This window comes from Mixophyes fleayi, chromosome 3, assembly GCF_038048845.1.
Source record: "Mixophyes fleayi isolate aMixFle1 chromosome 3, aMixFle1.hap1, whole genome shotgun sequence".
Lineage (NCBI taxonomy): Eukaryota > Metazoa > Chordata > Amphibia > Anura > Limnodynastidae > Mixophyes > Mixophyes fleayi.
The window spans coordinates 7,336,239-7,353,494 of record NC_134404.1 but is presented as its reverse complement, the minus strand read 5'-3'; the positions used below and the strand labels follow the sequence as shown (position 1 = coordinate 7,353,494).

Sequence of the window (17,256 nt, the reverse complement as noted above, 5' to 3'; positions counted from 1 at the left end):
TCTCCCGTGTTCATCATGTTTCCAGTTTTACTTACTACTGCTTCCTGAGTATTGCTCCGTTGATTACCGGTTACCTTCCGTGCGCTGCACCAACCTGATTACCGCTTCCATCCTCCAGTGGTCTCTCCGCCTGCCGGCGTTCAGCCGTTCAGGTATCCCTGCACGTCTCCTTGACAGCCTTCTCTCCTGAACCGCGGTATGCATACTTTCCATTGACTTTGCTATTGTATTGCATATCCGTCTGGACTGTGTTGTGTTCATCTCCGGAGTCTTCCATCTACTGAAGCTATTGTTACTATTGACTTTGTTTCCTATTACCTGGATCTCTATAGTGACTTTGTATACTTCAAGCAGCGCTTGTCAGTTATTATTGTATTGTGGTTATCATCATGGGATCAAGTTCCATGTGCCCCGTGTATCCTCTGCATTCCATTCATCTCCTCGTGCCCCTCCTCACATATATATAGCAGTGGTACAACTTGCTGAACGCAGACCACTGACTCCTGTTTCCCATTGACACCAGTTTCAAGTATTCTCTCACATAAGCAGTGGTACAACTTGCTGTACGCAGACCACTGACTTCCCCGTTACCTACTTGCACCTGGAATCCATTCCTTTACTATAGACAGTGGTACAACTTGCTATACGCAGACCACTGACTCTCACTACCTCCTCTCTACTCCTGGACATTCCTCCTCACTATAGCAGTGGTACAACTTGCTGTATGCAGACCACTGACTCTCCTCACGTTTACTTGTCCATCTGGTTCCTCGTATTCATACATCTAAGTCATTACCAGTTGCTGCTAGTCATAGACTTTCCTTGAGCATTCTCTCACCATCTGCTGATTCTCCTGTTCCGTTGTCACCCTGCTACCAGAGGACCATAGTACCAGCTATATTACTCTGGTAAGAACATCATCTGGTGATATCCTGGGCAAAGACTTCTAGTGCCCGTGACAGTAAGATCAGGCCATGACAGACCCAGGAGCGGAACCTACAGCTAAAGAGATGCTGCAGTATCTGGTTACCCGTATTGAACAACAGGATGTTCGCCAACAACAATTGCTGCAATGTTGCCAGGTGTTGGCCCCCCAAAGAACGTCTGCGCAAAATATCCCAGCTACTGTTGATGCTCCTGTGCCTTCCTCCGTTTCCCCAGTGCCATCCCAGGTGTCTACTGCTTCCATGCTACAGTTGCCTACTCCTTCAAAATATGATGGAGACCCCAAAACATGCAGGGGTTTTCTAAATCAATGCTCAGTTTATTTTGAGCTTCAACCTCACAATTTCTCTACTCATCGTTCCAGAGTGGCCTATCTCATTTCCTTGTTTTCCGGACAAGCTCTCGCTTGGGCTTCCCCTCTGTGGGAAAGAAATGATCCTGTCACGGGCACTAGCAGTCTTTACCCAGGAAATCACCAGATGGTGGCTTACCAGAGTAATATAGGTGGTAATAGGTACTCTGGTAGCAGGGTGACAACGGAACAGGAAGAACAGCAGATGGTGAGCGAACGCTCAGGAAAAGTCTATGACTAGCAGCACTTTTAATGAGTATATAACTGTACACGAGGAACCAGATGGACAAGGAAACGTGAGGGTAGTCAATGGTCTGCGTATAGCAAGTTGTACCACTGCTATAGTGAGGAGGAATGTCCAGAGGTAATGAGGAGGCAGTGAGAGTCAGCGGTCTGCGTATAGCAAGTTGTACCGCTGTCTAGGTGAAGGAATGGAATCCAGGTGAAGGTCGATAACAGGAAAGTCAGTGGTCTGCGGATAGCAAGTTGTACCACTGCTATGTGAGAGGATACTGGAAACTGGTGTCACAGGGAACAGAAATCAATGGTCTGCATCTAGCAAGTTGTACCACTGAAATATATATGTGAGGAGAGCAAGAGGAGATGAATGCTATGCAGAGTATACACGGGCACACAGGACTTGATCCCACGATGATATCATAATACAAATGATAACAGAGCAGCACTGCTAAGGTATACAAAGTCACAATAACAATCCAGGCAAATAGGAAACAAAGTCAATGGTAGCGATAGTCTCAGTGGATAAAGGACTCCGGAGGAGAACACAACTCAGTCCAGCTAGATATGCAATCACAAGCAAAGTCAATGAGAAGTATGCATACCGCGATTCAGGAGAGCAGGCTGTCAGAGAGACGTGCAGGGATACCTGAACGGCTGTAGGCCGGCAGGAGGAGAGACCACTGGAAGGTGGGAGCGGTAATCAAGTTGGTGCAGCGCACGGCAAGTAAACCAGCATGAATGAGGCAATACTCTGGAAGCAGTAGTAAAAGGAACTGGAACATGAAGAACACGGGAGAGTTGAGGCGGTCTGAACTCCAGTAGCAGAGATGGTAGCAGCGGAGTGCTGACCCGATGAACACAGGAGAGTTGAGATGAGCTGGAACTCTGTAGAGGCAATGGAGGCAGCGGATAGGAATCAGCTGGCTGCAGACACGATGAACACCGGGGAGTTGAGGTGAGCAGGAACTCTGTAGAAACAACGGAGGCAGCGGATAGGAATCAGCTGGTGCAGACACGATGAACACAGGAGAGTTGAAGTGAGCCTGGAAACTCTGTAGAGACAACGGAGGCAGCGAATAGGAATCAGCTGCTGTAGACACGATGAACACAGGAGAGTTGAAGTGAGCCTGGAAACTCTGTAGAGACAATGGAGGCAGCGGATAGGAATCAGCTGCTGTAGACACGATGAACACAGGAGAGTTGAAGTAAGGCTGGAAACTCTGTAGACACAACGGAGGCAGCGGATAGGAATCAGCTGCTGTAGACACGATGAACACAGGAGAGTTGAAGTGAGTCTGGAAACTCTGTAGAGACAACGGAGGCAGCGGATAGGAATCAGCTGCTGTAGACACGATGAACACAGGAGAGTTGAAGTGAGTCTGGAAACTCTGTAGACACAACGGAGGCAGCGGATAGGAATCAGCTGCTGCAGACACGAGGAACACAGGAGAGTTGAAGTGGTCTGGAAACCACAAACGAATAACAGGAATCAGCAGAAGCTGAATACACAAGGAAACACAGGAACACCTTCAGAGGCTCATAGGAATGAGACTCCAAGATCAGGCCACCAGGTATTGACCTCAGGTGCTTTAAATAGGGAGTGTTGCCTGATCAGCCAATTAATGAAAAGGAACAGGTACTGAAGGCTTGAAAGGGCTGCTCATGCGCAGACCCTCAGGATGGCGGACGGCCACGGTTCCTAAAGACACGAGAAGTAGCACTCACAGTCCGGTGAGTGACAGATCCATTATTACAAGATAGTGCCAAATTTATTTCCATGTTTCGAAGTGTATTCGATGAACCTGGTCGTGTTATTTCCGCTGCATCCAGCATCCTCCGTCTACGTCAGGGTTCTCGTACTGTAGCCCAGTACGTCATTCAATTTCGCATATTAGCCTCTGAACTTCAGTGGAACACTGAAGCTTTAATTGCCGCCTTCTGGCAGGGGCTTTCTGATAAAATTAAAGAGGTACTGACTACTCAAGAATTACCTACTTCTCTAGAAGATTTGATTTCTCTTTGCCATCGTGTAGACATGAGATTTCGTGAAAGAGAGTCTGAAAAAACAACTTTATTTAAAGCACCTCTTCGCTCAAGTCCTGAAGTTCGCCAAGTTTCATCTCCGGTGATACCTATGGAGATAGGTCGCTCCAAATTAACTTCAGAGGAGAAGGACCGAAGAGTAAAAAATAGACTTTGTATCTATTGTGCTGATTCTACTCATATGCTCAATTCATGCCCTAAAAAATCGGGAAATGCCAGGCCCTAACCAGTTCTGGAGAGGTGAAGTTAGGGTCCCTGGAGTCCTCTCCATGTTCTATGAAATTAAAAGTTTGTGCTTTTGATGTTACGGTTTCCTTTGCTACCAAATCTTTCATGTCCCAAGCACTTATTGACTCTGGAGCTGCAGGAAATTTTATTTCTAAATCCCTCGTGAATCAATGGTCCCTACCAGTGATTACTTTGAAAATACCTATTACTGTGACTGCTATCGATGGATCACGCATTATTAATGGTCTCATCACCCAGAGTACGTCTCCAGTAACCCTTCAAATTGGTGTATTACACCAGGAAGAAATTTCATTTTTAATTCTTCCTGTTACTACCAGTCCGATTGTATTAGGCCTTCCATGGCTTCAACGTCATTCTCCCCAGATTGACTGGCACACTCCTCAAGTTACGTCTTGGGGGCCTGAATGTCATCATCATTGCCTCTCTCAATTCGTTCCTCTCAAGATACAGCAATCCTCCATTTCACCTTGTTCACCGGGACTTCCTCCTCAGTATGCTTCTTTTGCCGATGTATTTGATAAAATTCAGTCTGAACGTCTTCCTCCTCATCGTTCGTGGGACTGTCCGATTGATCTTCAACCTGGCAAGACTCCTCCCAGGGGTCGTGTGTATCCACTTTCGTTACCTGAAACTCAAGCCACATCTGAGTACATCAAAGAGAATCTCCAGCGAGGATTTATTCGACCTTCTACCTCTCCCGCTGGCGCAGGGTTTTTCTTTGTAAAAAAGAAGGATGGGTCATTACGTCCCTGCATAGATTTCCGTGGACTTAACTCCATAACTATCAAAAATCTGTATCCCATTCCATTAATTACTGAGTTATTTAATCGTATCAAGGGAGCCCGGATCTTTACCAAGTTGGATCTTCGTGGTGCCTATAATTTAATTCGAATCAGGTCCGGTGATGGATGGAAGACAGCTTTCAACACCAGAGACGGGCATTATGAATATTTAGTAATGCCCTTCGGGTTATGTAACGCCCCCGCTGTTTTCCAGGGTTTCGTTAATGAGATCTTCCGGGACTTGTTATATGTTTGTGTCGTCGTCTATCTGGACGACATATTAATCTTTTCTCAGGACCTGCCTTCTCATCATCAACATGTGGCAGAGGTCCTTTCCAGACTCCGGAAAACTTCATTATTCTGCAAGTTAGAAAAATGTTCATTCGAGTTGCCCCAGATTCCATTTCTGGGATATATTGTCTCCGGAGTTGGTCTTCAGATGGATCCAGAAAAGGTGAATGCTGTATTACATTGGCCTCAGCCAACTACTCTTCGTGCAATTCAGCGTTTTTTAGGTTTTGCCAATTACTATAGACGCTTCATTCAAGATTTTTCCTCGATTGCATCTCCTATTGTGGCCCTAACTCGTAAAGGGGCCAATACTAAACAATGGTCCTCTGAGGCCCTTCAAGCCTTCTAGTTTCTCAAAGAGTCCTTCTCCTCCGCTCCTGTTCTTCGACAGCCTGATGTGACGCTTCCCTTCTTCCTAGAGGTAGATGCCTCTAATGTTGGCTTAGGAGCCATTCTCTCCGAAAGATCGGAGCAACAAAAATTCCATCCTTGTGCCTTTTACTCTCTGGGTCTTCTGCCTGCGGAGAAGAATTATACCATCGGGGACAACAAGTTGCTGGCTATAAAAGTAGCATTAGAGGAATGGAGATATTTGTTGGAAGGAGCTCGTCATCCTGTGACAATTTTTACTGATCATAAAAATTTGTCATATTTACAGTCTGCTCAATGTTTGAATCCTCGTCAAGCAAGATGGTCTCTTTTCTTTTCTCGTTTTGAACTAATCATAACCTTCAAACCAGCTGCGAAAAATAAAAAAGCAGACGCCCTATCTCGAGCTTTTGTGACGTCCTCAGACGTTGAAGATGGTCCTAACCACTCTATATTAGACCCCAAATGTGTTTCTCTGGCTGCTTCTTCCACTAAGGTGCTACCATTTGGGAGAACCCTCGTGCCTCCTGCTCTTAGGAAGAAAATCCTTTCGTGGTTTCACTCTTCTCGTTTTTCTGGACATTCTGGTGAACGCAAGACTTTTGAAATTCTTTCTCGAAGTTACTGGTGGCCTTCTATGAGGAGAGATGTCAAAGATTTTGTGGCTGCTTGTGAATTGTGTTCCCAGTTTAAGACTCCCCGCAGAACTCCAGCAGGTTTGCTTCAACAAACTACCCATTCCTTCCAAGCCGTGGACCCATATAAGTATGGACTTTGTTACTGATCTTCCTCCTAGTAAAAAGTGCAATACTATTTGAGTAGTGGTGGATAGATTTTCGAAGATGGCACATTTCGTTCCTTTGACCGGTTTACCTTCTTCATCTACTCTGGCTGATTATTTCATCAAAGAAATCTTCCGTATTCATGGATGTCCTTCCGAGATTGTTTCAGATAGAGGAGTGCAAATCGTTTCCAGATTCTGGCGGGCCCTCTGTAAGACCTTTGGTATCCGATTATCACTCTCATCCTCCTACCATCCTCAATCAAACGGACAAACCGAAATGGTCAATCAAGATCTTGAGACTTTTATAAGGATGTTCTCTTCAGCCAACCAAGACAACTGGGTAGATTTGCTTCCATGGGCTGAATTCGCTCATAACAACATGTATCATGAATCATCTTCTAAAACTCCATTCTTTGTAGTTTACGGTCACCATCCGTCTTTTCCGGAATTTCCTGCCCTCCCTCCCACCCAAGTTCCTGCTGTAGAGACTATTTGTCAGACCTTCAAAAATATTTTGTCTCAGGTCAGAACCTGTTTAAAGAAGACATCTGCCAGATATAAGTCTTTTGCAGATAAAAAGAGACGTGCTATTCCACCACTTAAAATCGGAGATCGTGTATGGTTATCAACCAAAAATATTCATTTGAAAGGCCCATCTATGAAGTTCGCTTCTCGTTTTATTGGTCCATATAGGATCATTCAAGTGATAAATCCAGTTTGTTTCAAACTTCTACTACCTAAGAACCTTCGTATTTCCAATGCCTTCCATGTGTCTTTGCTCAAACCTCTTATCATCAACCGTTTCTCGGTCCCTCCTTCAGCACCTCGGCCAGTTCAAGCTCATCAAGAGGAGGACTTTGAGATTACTCACATATTGGATGTAAAAATTTCGCGAGGAGTGCTTCATTTCCTCGTTCATTGGAAGGGCTTTGGTCCTGAAGAGCGTTCATGGATTAAAGCAGAAGATCTCAATGCTCCAGCTCTTCTTAAGAAGTTTTATTCCAAGTTTCCGGACAAACCCGGTTCCATGTGTTCTGTGCCCACCTTTAAAAGGGGGGGGTACTGTCACTCGACGGACTGTGAGTGCCATTTCTCCTGTGTTCAGGAACCGTGGCCGTCCGCCATCCTGAGGGTCTGCGCATGTGCAGCCCTTATGAAACCTTCAGTACCTGTTGCTTTTAATTGATTGGATGATCAGGCAACCCTCCCTATTTAAACCACCTGTGATCATTACCTAGTTGCCTGATCTTGGAGTCTCATTCCCCATGAGCCTCTCAAGGTGTTCCTGTGTTTCCTCGTGTATTCAGCTCCAGCTGATTCCTGTCTACTACGATTGTGGTTTCCAGACCACTTCAACTCTCCTGTGTTCATCGTGTCTGCACTCAGCTTATTCCTATCTGCTGCTGCTGCCGGAATTCAGTCCGCCTCAACTCTCTTGTGTTCAGCGTGTCTGCTCTCCGCTGCCTCCGTTACTACTGCCGGGTTCCAGACCGTCTCAAATCTCCTGTGTTCATCGTGTCAGCTCTCCACTGATTCCTATCTGCTACTGCTGCCGGATTCCAGTCCGCCTCAACTCTCCTGTGTTCAGCGTGTCTGCTCTCCGCTGCCTCCGTTACTACTGCCGGGTTCCAGACCGTCTCAACTCTCCTGTGTTCATCGTGTCAGCTCTCCACTGATTCCTATCTGCTACTGCTGCCGGATTCCAGACCGTCTCTACTCTCCTGTGTTCAGCGTGTCTCCCCTCCGCTGCCTTCGCTACTACTGCAGGATTCCAGACCGCCTCTACTCTCCTGTGTTCAGCGTGCCTTCCCTCCGCTGCCTCCGCTACTACTGCCGGATACCAGACAGCCTCAACTCTCCCGTGTTCATCATGTTTTCCAGTTTTACTTACTACTGCTTCCTGAGTATTGCTCCGTTGATTACCGGTTACCTTCCGTGCGCCGCACCAACCTGATTACCGCTTCCATCCTCCAGTGGTCTCTCCGCCTGCCGGCGTTCAGCCGTTCAGGTATCCCTGCACGTCTCCTTGACAGCCTTCTCTCCTGAACCGCGGTATGCATACTTTCCATTGACTTTGCTATTGTATTGCATATCCGTCTGGACTGTGTTGTGTTCATCTCCGGAGTCTTCCATCTACTGAAGCTATTGTTACTTTTGACTTTGTTTAATATTACCTGGATCTCTATAGTGACTTTGTATACTTCAAGCAGCGCTTGTCAGTTATTATTGTATTGTGGTTATCATCATGGGATCAAGTTCCGTGTGCCCCGTGTATCCTCTGCATTCCATTCATCTCCTCGTGCCCCTCCTCACATATATATAGCAGTGGTACAACTTGCTGAACGCAGACCACTGACTCCTGTTTCCCATTGACACCAGTTTCAAGTATCCTCTCACATAAGCAGTGGTACACCTTGCTGTACGCAGACCACTGACTTCCCCGTTACCTACTTGCACCTGGAATCCATTCCTTCACTATAGACAGTGGTACAACTTGCTATACGCAGACCACTGACTCTCACTACCTCCTCTCTACTCCTGGACATTCCTCCTCACTATAGCAGTGGTACAACTTGCTGTACGCAGACCACTGACTCTCCTCACATTTACTTGTCCATCTGGTTCCTCACGTTCATACATCTAAGTCATTATCAGTTGCTGCTAGTCATAGACTTTCCTTGAGCATTCTATCACCATCTGCTGATTCTCCTGTTCCGTTGTCACCCTGCTACCAGAGGACCATAGTACCAGCTATATTACTCTGGTAAGAACATCATCTGGTGATATCCTGGGCAAAGACTCCTAGTGTCCGTGACACATGCTTTAAACCGAGGATCGAGAACGGTGGGCAAAATGTATTCCTCTGACTTTAAAAGACTGACCACCCTCGGATCCTGGCAAAACGTACGAAGGGCTTCATCCACAAGAGCTAAATGCTTGGTGGAATCGCAATGGTTTACCAGCTCCTCCCTCACTTTCTTCAGCTGCTTCTGCAAAAGCCTGATCAGGGGAATCACCTGACTCAAGCTGGCAGTGTCGGAACTGACTTCTCGTGATGCAAATTCAAATGGCTGCAGAACCTTGCACAACACGGAAATCATTCTCCAGTGCGCTTGACTCAGGCGCATCCCCACTCCTTTACCTATGTCGTAGGTGGCTGTGTAGGCTTGAATGGCCTTTTGATGCTCCTCCATCCTCTGCAGCATATAGAGGGTGGAGTTCTAGCACGTCACTACCTCTAGTTAATTTAGATTGCAAGGCTTGTAAATACTTTGAAGATAAAAAAAGCAGGCTGCACAAACTGTGGAGCTAGTAAGTGAAATTAAATGGACCACGTTACTTTGGTGGCTATCTATGCCCCCCCCCCCCCCCGCCCTACACTTGTAGTTGAATATAAAAAAAAGCAGCCTGCATAGACTGTAGAACTAGAAATTGAAATATACAAAGAAATGGACAAAGGCTGTTTGGTATCTGTCTGCATCAGATCCCCTCTCCACTAGGAGTAAAATAGAAAACTATTCAGCCGTTATATAATCTAGAATAGAAATAGAAATGGAGAAAGGCAATTTGGTATCTGTCTGCATCATAATCATCAACATCCTCCTCAGCGCCAGCTACATCAATATCCTCCTCCCGGTGTACAACATTCACACCTTCATTAGCCAAATCTGTAACTAGACTGTGGGTGATCCTTCCAGCATATGCAGAGGTCATGCTGCAAATGCTGGATGGAGTCACCTCTTCCCGTACAGTGATGGGAAGGTCAGGCTTCACAACCACCAACACCCTTGGACTCGCCTTGGGGATTTGTGATGTCATCTGTTTAGAAGGCAGAGTTCTTTGCTGTTTTGTTGTTGTTGCTGACAGCATAACTCTCTTAAATTTTTTGTAGGGGGGGGAGGAGGGCTTAGATCCTTGGGTGAAGCTGGACCACTAGTCATGAACACGGGCCAGGGTCTAAGCCGTTCCTTGCCACTATGTGTCGTAAATGGCATATTGCCAACTTTACGTTTCTCCTCAGATGATTTTAAGTTTCTCTTTTCGATTATTTTTGAGAACTTGGGCTTTTTGGATTTTACATGCCCTGTACTAGGAGATTGGGCATCGGGCTTGCCAGACGACGTTGATGGCATTTCATCGTCTATGTCATGACTAGTGGCAGCAGCTTCAGCATTAGGAGGAAGTGGGTCTTGATCTTTCCCTACTTTATCCTCCAAATTTTGGTTTTCCATTATATGTAGCACAAGAGAGCGTAGCCCTAAACCACACACACTCGGCAAAGCCTTTAAAAATTATATGCGGCACAGGAGAGTACCACTGGACTTATACTGCTGAATCAGTGAACTTGGTAATATATCAGTACCACTGGACTTATACTGCTGAATCAGTGAACTTTGTAATATATCAGTACCACTGGACTTATACTGCTAAATCAGTGAACTTTGTAATATATCAGTACCACTGGACTTATACTGCTAAATCAGTGAACTTTGTAATATATCAGTACCACTGGACTTTTACTGCTGAATGTGTGAACTTGGTAATATTGCAGTATCAATGGGCTTATACTGCAGGATTGGTTTTGCAAATTTTGTTTCAATTAATTTTTTTTTTAATTTTTTTTTTGTATTTTTTTTAATTTTTTAAACACTTGGGAATAATGGGGAAATAACTATGCCCTTAGAAGCACAGAGCACAGGACACAGCACCACTGGACTGAACAGGACACAGCACAGGACCCAGCAGCACCACTGAACTCAAAATTGACAGAGCACAGCACACAGCACCACTGGACTGATACTGCTGAATGTGTGAACTTTGTAATATTGCAGTACCACTCGACTTTTACTGCTGAATATGTGAACTTGGTAATATTGCAGTACCAATGGGCTTATACTGCAGGATTAGTTTTGCAAATTTTGTTGTAATTAAAAAAAAATTTAATTAGTTTTTTGTATTTTTTTTTAAATTTTTTAAAGACTTGGGAATATTGGGGAAATAACTATGCCCTTAGAAGCACAGAGCACAGGACACAGGACCACTGGACTGAACAGGACACAGCACAGGACCCATCAGCACCACTGAACTCAAATTTGACACAGCACAGCACACAGCACCACTGGACTGATACTGCAGAACACAGCACAGTACAGAACTAAACAGCACAGCACAGCACGAGATCTACCAGGACAGTAGCCCACCTAACACACCTCTACCCTGATCAATGCCCGAGTGAAGATGGCGGCGACTAGCGGGGAATTTATAGGTTCCAAGTATCGCAAGATCCGACAGCGGGATTATGACTCCGAGCCTCGGTTTCAAGTTTTCATTTGGCTCCAATACCCGGATCTGTCTCGTACCCGACTCGGATCGGAAACGTTCAGGTGGGCTCGGATTCACAAAATCCGAGTGCGCTCATCTCTAGTAATCACCCAAATAGAGGCTCAGCAGCATGTAGTATGATTAACATGTAGCAGAGAAATTATTATTGCTTTCATTTACAGAAGTGGAAATCAGGATAAGTAATGTATATTTTGTATTTTTGTGGGAATTTTCTATTTTAGAAAAAGGTCATTTCAAGAATTCTTGAAAAATAACACAACAACTCCGAGCTGGAATTGAACCACCATCACTACAGTCCTCTGCTCTACCAGCTGAGCTATCAAAAGGTTGTGTTTTCATTGATGATGTGAAACTATAGATCAAACAAAAGTCACAGATTGTAAACTCAAAATAAGAATTCCTAAGAGGATTGCGCAAAATGACCCAGCAATCTACCTGGGAGTCAGTATTGGAGTCAGGTATCATGAAACAAGTGGGGGAAAGTCAGATAATATGTATTATTATTTCTGTTGCTGAAACTCTGCAAACAAGATACAATGCCCAAGTGTGCTTAAAGAATGGATAAATTGCAAGTTCAACGTTCAGGGCTCAGGTAATTTTCAAGACCCATCGAAAGCAACTCTTCCATATTATTAGCCAAAAATTTTCCAATATGCACTTTGGATGCTACACACCAGGTTGCAAAAGTCTTCCAGACCAAGGAATATATTTTAGAGCTGGATGACATCCTAGCACACTAAAATCTATCGGACAGTACTCCGCTGACCTGCAACTGTTAAAATTTCCATGACTTCCATTACGACTGCTAAGGTTTCTGATAAAAAATCAATCGCTGATGAGGAAGGCTCACAAACATCCAAAGTTTGAATTGTTTCTCTACTGCCATCCTGATGACCTGCGGAAACCACAGTTTCTCTACTCACCATCAGAGTATAATGGTGCTCATCGTTTCTTCCTCTTAGATTTACCTAAGAAGACTGGAAAGTATGGCACTGGAATAACATGTAAAGATGCAATTAGTCGAGCACCCAATTCCCAAAGTAAAAGGGGATGTAGCTCAGTGGTAGAGCGCATGCTTCGCATGTATGAGGCCCGGTTCAATCCCCGGCATCTCCAGATTTTATAATTACTTTCACAATGGAAAGTTGTCTCTCCGAAAGAGCCAAGGAAATCAAGCAAAACAACAGATGAATGGTTAAAAAAATTGATTGATAAGGAATTTAAAACAATGGCTCAATGTTACACTGTAAAGGAAAGGCTGACAATTGGTCATCTAATAAAAAGAAACATTAACATGTCTGAACGCCACCCTTTCCCTTTTTTGAAAAACTTTCATGCAGATGCTTTGTGTTTTCACTTGTAAGATTTATGTACACAGTTGCATATTAACACTGGCAGAGATAGTAACATTGCTTCAATGTCCATGAAAGCACTCTTCTGTAATGGGAAAAGTTATAATACAATCCATAAGAGAGGCTGTATCTCAATGTTTGAGCACATTCAGGAGGCCCCGAATTAGAAGCCTGATGACCTGCTTTTGGAACAGAGGTGAAGACATGCTGTTCATAGAATTTCTTATATCCTTGGACTTTCTATAAAATGGTTAACTGTCATCTTCTGAAAGACAACCTACTTTTTTCCCCTTATTCCTAGGAGAGGGAAATTAAGAAGCCATAATGATGTTCAGGTTAAGGTGAGAAGAATATAGTATCTTAAAAAAGAATGAAATAGTCAGCAAGCTAGTGAACCAATTCATTGTGGAAATCTGTAAAGTAATGTTCCAAAGCCCTCAAGACCTGTATTTCACTAATTCTTCTTGAAGATGTTATGATCAGTGGGAATGGCAATACACCAGTTAAGAGACTTAAGAGGGATTTACTGGAAAGGTTCAAATAAAGGCATGACAGAGCTCTAAGAAAGAATGTTAAAGCTCAAGCGAGATTCTACAATGATTTGGGAGTATTCAACCGCTAGAATCACTGAATAATGTGACAATTAAAGGATACAATGCCCAAGTGTGCTTAAAGAATGGTAAATTGCATGTTCAATGTTCAGGGTTCAGGTAATTTTTAAGACCCATCGAAAGGAACTCTTCCATATTATTAGCCAAGAAGCTTCAACATGCACTTTTGATGCTACACACTAGGTTGCAAAAGTCTTCCAGACCATTGAATATCTTTAAGAGCTGGATGACTTCCTAGCACACTACAGTCTATCGGACAGTACTCCGCTGACCATCAACTGTGAAAATATCCATGACTTCCATTACATCTGCTAGGATATCTGATAAAAAAAATCAATCGCTGATGAGGAAGGCTTACAAACATCCAAAGTTTGAATTGTTTCTCTACTGCCATCCTGATGACCTGCGGAAACTTGGCTCCTCCGGCTGTGCCTGTCCTCGTCCCCCGGCAGCACCTATTCGGGTCCCCAGCTCCGGCCCAGCTGCCCCCACCGTGCCTCCTCCACTCTTACCTGGCTTCAGTGCTGCCCGATTCTCGTCTCCTGCGGACCTCCAGCCGTCTGTCTTTCTGAATCCTCCCGTTGCCGTCTTCGAGGCCTACTTCTGGTTTCATCCCCGGCCTCGAGTGCCGCACCTCTCCACCTCGCCTGGGTCCTGCTTTCGGCCTGCGCTGCTCCAGCTTCTTCTCAGCGCTCCTCCCGAAGACGACCGCCCTCCACTCCGCTCCAGTGTTCCCTGGCTGTCTTCCCGGATCTTCCTGCTGCCGACCGCGTTGCCTACTTCCGGTTTCACCCCCGGCCTCAAGTGCCGCACCTCTCCACCTCGCTCCAGTGTTCCCCGGACCGACCCGCTCTGAGGCCTCCTCCTGGTGGATTCCGTTGCCTCCGCCGGCCTCCTCGCCTCCGCTGCCTCTCCACTCTGCAGTTACCATCCGGATTTGACTTGAGCAGGATTCCAACAACTACTCACCCATCAAAGCACACACCAGCACCTTGAAGCTACAAGCAACTTCCCTTGGCAAGTAATTCAAGGAAATGTTACCTCCTTCCACGCCCGGGTCTGTCTCCCTCGCTGCCTCCGTTGCCCACGGTCCCTCCATCCATGCCCTAGACTGTCTCCATTGCCACCTCTGATGTCCACGGATGCTGCCCTTCCTTCGATGCCTCCTGGCTCTCCTCTAACTTTCACCCATGCTCTCCAGGTATCGTCTACGGTCTACACTTTTGTTTCCCTGGATCACACCTCTGACATTTTCCCTGACTGTTCCCTGGAATCTGTAACTCTTCCCCTGGCTTGGCTTGCCACTCTGAACAGCTCCTAGCCACATTTAGGCACCCATTGCTTACTGCCATTTATTGCCTGTTACCTATTGCCAATTGCTTCTATAGCCTGTTTTATTGCCTCTATTTTTATTTTCCTGTTACCATCTGTTATTCATTCTCTCCATTCTCACTGTTTTTGTCTCTATTATCCACTGTTACTCCATTATTTTGTCTCACTGTTTTTGTCTCTATTATCCACTGTTACGCCATTTTATTGTCTCCATTACTCACTGTTTTCACTCTATCACTCACTGTTTTCCTCCTGCCTTGTTTTCCATTTGCCACACCTTTTCTCTCTTCCACCTCTAGCCTCATTAACTGACTTACTCTCTCCCCCTCATTCTCTTCGTGTCTTTTGTCTCCCCAGTCACCTGCAACCTGTTCCTCTGCCCTCCTGGCATCCTCCCTTAGCCCTCTCTCTGTCTCCCTCGCTCCTCTCTGCATCCCCCCCTTTCCGCGCCTCTCTCTCCCCCCCACTATGCCGCCCTGTCCAAACGCCATTCCCATTCTCTCCCGCTGCCCCACCTCACCATCTTGCCCCCGCTCTCCCCAGCGCTCTGACAGCCTTGCCAACCTCATCCCTATCTCTCCTCTTTCCTCCTTCCCCTTCTCCTGTGCCCTCTGGAATGCTCGATCTGTCCGCAACAAACTCACCGCTATCCACGACCTCTTCTTGTCTAACTCTTTTAACCTTCTTGCCATTACGGAAACCTGGCTCTCTGACTCTGACACCGCCTCCCCCGCCACCCTCTCCTATGGTGGCCTCTCCTTCACCCACTCCACCAGACCTGGCGCCCCTGCCCAGGCGGTGGTGTGGTACTTTCCGTGTCATCCCCCCTGAACCCTCCCTTACCATCTGCTCTTTTGAATCCCACTCTATCCGTCTCTTCTACCCCATCTACCTCAGAGTCACTGTCATCTACCGCCGCCCTGGTCCCACCTCCCTCTTCATCGACAACTTCGCCGCCTGGCTTCCTCACCACCTCTCCTCTGACCTCCCCTCCATCATCCTCGGCGACTTTAACTTCCCTATCGACAACCCCTCTGACCCTGCGTCCATTAAGCTGCTCACCCTCTCCTCCTCTCTTGGCCTCACACAATGGACCTCTTCCTCTACCCACTGCCTTGGTCACTCCCTTGACCTAGTCTTCTCCTACCTCTGTAATCTCTCTGACTTCTCCATCTCTCCCTTTCCTCTATCTGACCACCACCTTCTCTCTTTCTCTCTCTCCTCCCCTCCCGCTCCCCACCCCACGCCCATTCCTGCTTAGTCCAGGCGCAACCGTGACGCCCTCGATCCTGCAACCCTGTCTGCTACTCTCGATACTCTCCTTTCCCCCCTTTCCTCCCAGGCCTGCCCCAACCTGGCGGTCTCCCTCTACAACCACGCCCTCACCTCCGCTCTTGATGGCATCGCCCCAGCCCACTCTGTCAACCCCCGTCGCTCCAAACCCCAACCCTGGCACTCCAAATTCACCCGCTTCCTATTAAAATACTCCCGCACGGCTGAACGACACTGGAGAAATTCCCGCTCCCTGGCTGATTTTCTCCATTTTAAGTTCATCCTCTCTTCCTATAGCTCCGCCCTCTCTCTAGCCAAACAATTTTTTTTTAAATCCATCTACCTATGAAGACTGGAATAACGTGTAAAGATGCAATCAGTCGAGCACCCGAGTCTCAAAAGAAAAGGGGATGTAGCTCAGTGGTAGAGCGCATGCTTTGCATGTATGAGGCCCCGGGTTCAATCCCCGGCATCTCCAGCTTTTATGGTTACTTTCGCAACTGAAAGTTGTCTCTTCGAAAGAGCCAAGGAAATCAAGCAAACCAACAGATGAATGGGTAAAAAAATTGTTTGATAAGGAATTTAAAACAATGGCTCAATGTTACACTGTAAAGGAAAGGCTGACAGAGACAATTGGTCATTTAATAAAAAAGAAACATTAACATGTCTGAACGCCACCCTTTCCCTTTTTTGAAAAACTTTCATGTGAGATTTAGGTCCACAGTTGCATATTAAGACTGGCAAAGATAGTAACATCACTTTAATGTCCATGAAAGCACTCTTCTGTAATGGGAAAAGTTATAATACAATCCATAAGAGAGGCTGTATCTCAGTGTTTGAGCACATTCAGGAAGCCCCGAATTAGAAGCCTGATGACCTGCTTTTGGAACAGAGGTGAAGACATTGTGTTCATAGAATTTCTTATATCCTTGGAATTTCTATAAAATGGTTAACTATCATCTTCTGAAGACAACCTACTTTTTTTCCCTTATTCCTAGAAGAGGGAAATTAAGAAGGCATAATGATGTTCAGCTTGAGGTGAGAAAAATATAGTATCTTAAAAAAGAATGAAATAGTCAGCAAGCTAGTGGACCAATTCATTGTGGAAATCTGTAAAGTATGGTTGTAAAGCCCTCAAGACCTGTATGTCACTAATTCTTCTTGAAGATGTTATGATCAGTGGGAATGGCAATACACCAGTTAAGAGCCTTAAGAGGGATTTACTGGAAAGGTTCAAATAAAGGCATGACAGAGCTCTAAGAAAGAATGTTAAAGCTCAAGCGAGATTCTA

The 17,256-nt window shown here is 45.7% G+C and overlaps 2 non-coding genes across 2 annotated transcripts; both read left to right on the top strand.

Moving 5' to 3' along the window:
* The first annotated feature begins 12,444 nt into the window (after positions 1-12,444).
* Positions 12,445-12,514, top strand: TRNAA-CGC (transfer RNA alanine (anticodon CGC)). The gene has a single exon. It is a non-coding gene; the product is annotated as a tRNA-Ala (tRNA).
* A 3,857-nt stretch (positions 12,515-16,371) lies between these two features.
* On the top strand, positions 16,372-16,443 carry TRNAA-UGC (transfer RNA alanine (anticodon UGC)). The gene has a single exon. It is a non-coding gene; the product is annotated as a tRNA-Ala (tRNA).
* The last annotated feature ends 813 nt before the right edge of the window (positions 16,444-17,256 follow it).